The following is a 7,749-nucleotide window of genomic DNA, read 5'->3' as shown; positions in this document are numbered from 1 at the left end:
GCAGCCAGCCCTTGCTGTGCCCTGGCAGTGACTGAGGAAAGCTTTTACTCTTTTTACCCTTTTCCCTCCTTCTCCCATTGTAAAACATGCAGCTTAGGGATGAGATCTGAGCAGTCAGACAATTTTAAAGCAGCAGTTGCAAAACAGAATGGTGCTCTGTTACCTGCTTACCCAGAGTTAGACATGTGCTAATCTTAAATTATTTCTGAATCTTTCTGATAGACAAGGCCAGTTGTGTGTTTGTTATGCACAAAGCTTAGTCATTCAAAAACTGTCAAACAAGGCTGGGTTTTCTGTGGGACTTCTTAGGTTTCTCAGGGATGTGGTTCCTTTTTTCTATACTATTTTGATGATACGTATCCCATCTTGTTTAGATGTGATTATAGAGAAGCCAACTATATTTGCTATAAATTTCTGTAAGACCTACTATATCTAGATCTAGTATAACTTAGGAAAACTTGTAAGTGCTGATCCCTCCCACCAACTTCAATGGTTTTAGTACACTTACACACCTAGAGAGTAAGAAGTATTTGGATATGCCTTAGCAGTGTAAACACATAAATCTGTAATGGTAGTGCAGAAAAAGCTTTATAGAAAGTATAAATAAAATTTAAAAATGCATCCAGCCTCATACTCTCTTAGTCCTCTTCACCTGAAAGCAAAGTGGCATTCTTAGATGATAGCTTGGAGCCTGAAAGAAATAGTCTACAATAAACTTTTGTTCTCAGGGAAGGGTGTCAGCTGGGAATTTGTCTTCTTATAAATGAGCTGTCTTTGTATGCTGGTAAAGTACCTCTAATGAACACAGGGCAAAAATTTTAAGGTATGCTTTAAAACAATTGCAAGTGGATTTGTAGTACATTACTTACCTGAAAGTCAAGAACTGAGCTTGGCCCAACACGTTGTTCCCATACTCTGTTCTTGTTATGTTATTTTACTGCAAGCTTAATTCCACACAGATAATGAATTGGAGTGCCTCAAAGGTAATTTTAGGTTAATGCACTGGAATTGAACTACATAGTATTGCATAGCCTTTGTGCAACAGTCTGAATAGAAGCCAGTTAAGTGCTGTAAAACTTGGTGCATCCCTAGATGCTGTAAACTGATCAAGGTTAAAAGTGGGGTGGACAGCTTTTCAAAAGAGCTTCTGAGCAATTCTTTATTTAGCGTAGAAATGGAACTGTCACAGCCCTTTTTATGCTACTGGAACAACCACTTGTACTTCCCTGAAGCCTTTATATGAGGATCTTGTCTTTTACAAAAGCAAATTTTGTTATTGCTAGTTAGAAATACAGAAAATTGAGTTACAGCAAGGTACCGTGACCTCATTCCTATCTGTAGAATGCAATTTTAATTCTGGATTTAAATATTCCAAATTCAAGTGTTGCCATCCAGATCAGAAGTTGATAACCTGAATTCATCACAAAATCCATCATTAGTTGCTCACCTCAGGCTGTCTCTTGGTTCCCCAATACTCTGCACTTCAGGACACGCAGTGTCCTGTGTCCATAATGCAGCTCTCAAGCTAGTCTTACTCCCTTGTTCTCTCTCATACAGACAGCTAAAACGGAAGACAGGGAAAAAAAAGTGGAAAACAAGGACTTCCTGCATTTTTGCATTTCTTTTTTTCCCAGCCTAATTTGTGCTTCTAGACATACTGAATATTCAGCTCACACAGTAGAGCCAAAGCCAAGCCTACTCCCAGCAGTCTCTTGAAAACGGAGAGAACATGCTCGGTACAAGTCTGTCCTTCACAGTCTGTTCCCTGAGCCAGCTCATGTGGCCTGAATAACTCAAAGGCCTGCAGTTTCCACATTTTAGCTGTATCTCAGCATTTTAGTGGATAAAATGTTCTTGGGTATTTCAACTGAAGTTTGTAAAGAGTTTTGTAGGAAAAAAATTATGCAGAAATGTGTTTGTGAATTTATAATAGTCAGATTTGATTATTGATTTCTAACTGACCTGAATCTCTCCATGTTTCCTAAATCCATCCTAGCATAAAATTGGTTTGAATAAAACCCTGCTTTTACTAACCACTCCCCTCCCCATTTGTGTAATTCAGTGTTACAAGCTCAGCTCCTTGTAGCCTCTTTGTGGATATAAGGTGTGAGGCAGGACAGACGTGTAGATGGCAAGAGCAGCTGCTGGCAAGAGAGTGCAAACTGGCAGCAAAGTCCCTGTGGTCCTTCCAAGGATGCACAGTCACTTTGAGTGATGCAGTGCTGTTGGGTATGTTTACAAGGGTTCAGACTAATGAGTGATATATTAACATTTGATTAATTGTAGTGCATTAGAGAGGCAGTATGAACTCCAGGAACAGCAGCAGGAGCAGTGCCTGCCCACTCCTTTCCCTGAGAGGGGGACATCGCTTGGTTACCCGGTCTGAGACACATGCTATGTTTTATTCCACCTGCAGGTCCAGCCTACATGGGGCCCTGAAACCTCTGCTATGATGCAGCTGTACTGTGTGCCCCACTTCTACAACAGAGACACCTACTCCCAAAGGTTTCAGTAGTTCCCCACCTTCTCAGTTCAGGCATTCTTCCCATTTTATACAACAGAAAGATTAAACCATTTTTCTCTTGATTCTCAGGCAGGAGTTCAACAAAGTTTGAATTAAAAATGCAAAACCAAGTAAAAGTGCAGTAGCAGTATGAAATAAAACTGTTAGAAGTGTCCAGAATGGTTATAGATCAGATAGCCTGGGTTTTTTAGAGAAAATAATACTTGTATCTAATTGAAGTCCAGGGTACAGGTCTGTATTATGCAGTAAAAAGCCAATATGCAATTCTAGCCCACACACTGGCTATGAAACAGGTATTTCAGCCCTAACATGAGTGTGTGCTGTCCCTAGATGCTGTCAGTATGTGCAGTCTGTGTGTGTGTGCCTGTAGGACCCACTGCCTGCATGGCCGGTGCCGCTCATTCCCAGCTTGGACCCAGCTGGGTCCCAGTCCCCACTCAGTCCTGGTGCCAGCCCATCTCACTCCCTGCCTGGTCCGTGCTTGGTCCCGGTCCCAGTGCTGCTTCCTGCTCGGTGCTGGTGCCAGTCCCCGCTCAGTGCCGGTCCCGGTCCCGGTCCCAGTGCCAGTCCCAGTCCCGGTCCCAGACCCAGTGCCAGTCCCAGTCCCGGTCCCAGTCCCATTGCCGGTCCCCTTGCCGGTCCCAATCCCGGTCCCAGTCCCGGTCCCAGCCCCGGTCCCAATCCCAGTCCCAATCCCAGTCCCAGTCCCAATCCCGCTCCCCTTGCCGGTCCCAGTCCCAGTCCCAGTCCCAATCCCGCTCCCCTTGCCGGTCCCAGTCCCGGTCCCAGTCCCAATCCCGCTCCCCTTGCCGGTCCCAGTCCCAGTCCCAGTCCCAATCCCGCTCCCCTTGCCGGTCCCAGTCCCGGTCCCAGTCCCAATCCCGCTCCCCTTGCCGGTCCCAGTCCCAGTCCCATTCCCTTTGCCGTCCCCCCGCCCTCAGGCTCTGCCGCCGGCGGGTCCCAGCTCCGCTCCCCGGGCCGGGGCGCTGGCGCCCCCTGCCGGCCGTGCCCGTGCGGGCGGTGCCGCCCCGGGTGTCGGTGCCCGGCTCTGGGTTCGGCCCCGGCGCGGAGCCCACACGCGTGGGACACGGGTCTGCCCTCGGCTCCGATTGCTGGGCGGCTCCCGGGGCGCACGCAGTGCAAGGTGTGGGTGTCCGCTGGCCGTGGAGGTGCCCCCCGCTGTGGGTGCCCATCGGCCGGTGGGCGCTGCTGTGCACGGGAGCCCGGGCTGCCCTCACCGGGCAGGGGCCGGTGAGGTGAGACCGAGCGAGCCCGGGTGCTATGAGGAGCTGGCACCGCTGGGTAAAAGGAGGTTGCACTTAGTCGGTTTACGCTCGCACTCCTTGCAGCCGCTGTGCCTCACCAAGGGGAAAAGCTGTTCAGGGTTTCGCTCTAGTGCTCTGCAGAGTGCTGGGAATCCGCGGCAGTCCAGTCACAGAACAAGGACACCTGCAGGTGTACACAGCAAGGTGTTGTGCGAATGAGCTGTGGGGCCCAGGTGTGTTCCCTGCCGATACTGAGCATTTTGCTGGCCTGGGCCCCTGCCCTCTGAGCCTCAGGCTCTCTATACTTGGAGACTTCAGAAAGGTGTTTTTAATATAGCACCTCCATCTGCAGTGGGGGTTGATCGTCTTTATCTAGCTCAAGAGCAGTGATATGAGGCTGACTTGCTTAGAAATGCCACACGAAAAAGACTAAAATTTTTTTTAATATTTGCATTAATTGCTTTTCTTTTATTAAGTTCTTTGGCTGCATTGGACAACTTACAGGAGACAGCATTTTGCAAATGGGAGTACATTTTTCATTATATTATTGCATTACACCATTATCTGTAAAGTGTATCCTTCAAGTTATAACAAGCTGTAATTCCATTGAAGGCTCCCTAGGATTTCTGGACCACAAGAGAGTAAAGCTGCAGCAGTTTAGTCAGAGGAGCCAGAAAATCAAATTACAGCCCCTTTAACAGTCAGCTGGGGATATACTCTTCCTCTGAGATAGCCCAGGCTGGAGTAGGTGTCTCTGCTATGCTGGAACTGGATGGATTGTACCTTTTAAGGACATTTCAAGCCATAGTAACTATTCAGAGCCAACCTTGGAATCACTGTCCTTTTCATGCTCTTTTGACACAGGGGTCAGAGCCAATGGTGTTTGACAGTGGGAGGTGGATTTTCTCTGCTCCTTGGGAGGCTGTGCTTTACTTTGGGAGCCACAAGGAACAAAAATCACCAAGTACCCAGAGAAAATGTTTGCTGAAGCTGAAGGTATCTGCTGCCTCCAGGACCTCTGGAAGCCAGGTGCTGGCTGATGGCTGGTAGGAAGTGTGTTTGCTCACAGCGCAGTGAAAGGACCTCGTTGCTCTGTGCCGAATATGGCAGATGTTGCAGCTCTCCCCTACTCTCTTGCTAGTCTTCGAGCTTGGCATGTGTCACTCTCACTGCACTGTAACTGGCCTGTTTCACTGATGGGCGTGGGATGCAACACTCAGCTCAGTTGGAAACACAGAAATGTAGTGGTACTTGAAGCTTGATTTGAACTCTGCTGAAACGTATCAGCCAGCTCCCTGGGACAGCGACATGGCCCAGCTCTGCTGCCTGTCAGCATTACAACGGTCTCTGGTCTGGGGGGTTGTGAGTTATTCGTACATGTACCTGGAGAATTTCAAAGCAAAGCACTGTTACTACTCTTGGACTTCTGGATATAACCTGAATGGAGTCCCACTGAAGCACTTCCTACTGATTCTTGGCCCTAAAATCATTCTAGCTCTTTGGGATTTGGAAGTTTTAATAAAAATGACTCCTTGTGTTGGCCCTGGAGGGAAATGGGGCCCAAGAAAGCTGATTAATGCATTACTTCATTGCATATCTGCTGTAGCACTAATGCATGACAGGCATGTGATATGAGAGATGACAGAGTGAGAGCACATCTTCTAGAACTTCAGATCTCAGTCCATAAGGATGGTAAAGTGTTCATGCTCATACTTCAATAGAGGGTTACAGCAAATTCTATGTTTCTGCAATCAAACTTCATAGAACCACAAAATTATTTGTGTTGGAAGAGACCTGAAATATTATCTGGTCCCACCACCTGCCATGGGCAGGGACACCTCCCACTATCCCGGGTTGCTCCAAGCCCTGTCCAGCCTGGCCTTGGACACTTCAAGGAATGGGACAGCCACAGCTTCTCTGGGCAACCTGTGCCAGGGCCTCCCCACTCTCACAATAAGAAATTTTTTTTACCCTTACTAGAAAAATATTGAATTCTCCCCACACAAAATTCTATGTTAGTCACCTCTGTGTGAGCAGGGCAGCCCTTCAGGGGACAGAACGAAGTATGGAGCTTCCAGGCTGCACCTAAGGATGTGTGGCCAGCATTTACATCCAGTCCCACTGACTGATGACTACATATGAGAAGAGAAGCTCTGGCACCTGGTGTTAGTCACCAGATTAGTTATTATTGGGTCAGAACCAACTCGGGGGGTGTGGTGTATGTGTGTGGAGGGAGGGATGGGTCTAACCTCACAGAGGTGGGGTGGCATCGTATCCCTTATGGCAGCCTCTGGAGCCCACATGGGGAAGCCCCGGAGTAGCTGTCAGTCACAAGCAGCCTGACAAAACTATAACAGCACAACTCCTGGAGCCCCTCACCCAGCTCAGATTGGCAGGGACAGTGAGGACACTGCCTCTCACCCTGACCTGGAACCCCAGAGTGGACAGTGGGTCAGAGGCCCCACCTGGGGGGGTTTGCTATAGGGACCAGAGAACAAAACCAAGGGCATGTGTTTGCCTCATGGCATGGCCCTGCCATTGAATTTGAGAGCTGGTTTTATACAAGGCTTCTATGGTAGCTATATAATCCGTCTCTCCTTCTTTCTCCTTCACTCTTCTTGATCCCTCTGCTTCTGTCTCTCTGCTCCTTTCTTGATGCTTGGGGTGATTTGGGGCTGGAGGGATTGGATCTTGATTTAAGTGTTGTGGAATTCGTTGAATTTTGCCTTAAGTGTTGTTGCTTTACTGGATTTTGACTTAAGGGTTGTGGATTAATAATGTATGTTGAATCTGTATTGTAGTGGGACATTTTTGTCTAGCTTGTGTGGTGTCCTTTTGAACTTTGGCCAAATTCCCTTATTTATTCCCCTAAATTATTAAAGAAATTTTGTGGGAACAAGCCCGTGGCTTATTTTCTTGATGCTCTCCCGAGGTATCAAAGAATCCTATATCTATATATTAAAGTAAAACTCATAGCCAATCTCACGAGCCAGCAGCTCCCAGGGTTGGAGTGTTACACCTGGCCTGTGAGCGACACTGCCAGCAAGAAGATGCTGGGAAGGCATTGGCTGTTGTAATTAATTCTTGAGCTTTATGTGAAAAAATGTAAGAAGTAATGAGCACTGGTTTGAAATAAAAGTCAAGTTGTGTAAGTTCCAACTTTTTGCAGCCAAATCATAGAATCATAGAATCAACCAGGTTGGAAAAGATCTCTGAGATCATCAAGTCCAACCCTTGATCGAACAATGCATTAATTGCATCAGACAAATACAGATCAAGGCAAATTTCTCATTGAATCAGCTTCCAGAAAGGGTGCAGCCTTCTAAAAATACCCAAGCATGTCACCTCAGGTGATACTGCTGCGACAGAGAGACGGTCCTGATGGCTGATGCACCGTCTGAGACGAGGTGAGCGGTGTCTCTGCAGAGCACACACCCGACACTGCTCCACAGAAACGCGGGGGGGGAGGCAGAGGCAGCTGGTCAAGGAGCTTCTGAAACACGCGCAGTACCACAACCCCGGTGCCAATTCCCTACTCAAACTGGAAGGCACAGTTTGCAACTCAGCGCCGTCGCTGAATCCTTCGCAGAGCCCCTCAGTGGTGCGGCCACCAGAGAGAGCCCTTTCTTCAGGGCTGTGACACAGCTGTGTGAGGATGACACGCCAGTGTGGGAGTGACACACCAGTGCTGGGGTATCGGGGTTTAAGCCGAGCAGCCACACAAGGGGGCTCAGCCGTGCCTGCGGGGCCGGGCCCGGCGGGAAGGGACTGCGGGAGACGAAATAGGAGAGTCGGGAAAAAACATTCGTGGAGGTGGGAGCAGCCCGCCGGTGCCGCAGCACGGGGACCGAGAGCCGCCCCGCGGGCAGGACCCGGAGGGGCGGGAGGGGAGCTGGGCCCAGAGATGGGACCGGGACCGGGACCGGGACCCGGAGCGCGGCCCCGCGCGCAGGCGCTGTG

The sequence above is a fragment of the Corapipo altera genome, unplaced genomic scaffold (assembly GCF_003945725.1).
Source record: "Corapipo altera isolate COAL_440 unplaced genomic scaffold, ASM394572v1 55, whole genome shotgun sequence".
NCBI classification, from domain to species: domain Eukaryota; kingdom Metazoa; phylum Chordata; class Aves; order Passeriformes; family Pipridae; genus Corapipo; species Corapipo altera.
Note: the sequence above shows the minus strand (reverse complement) of the source record.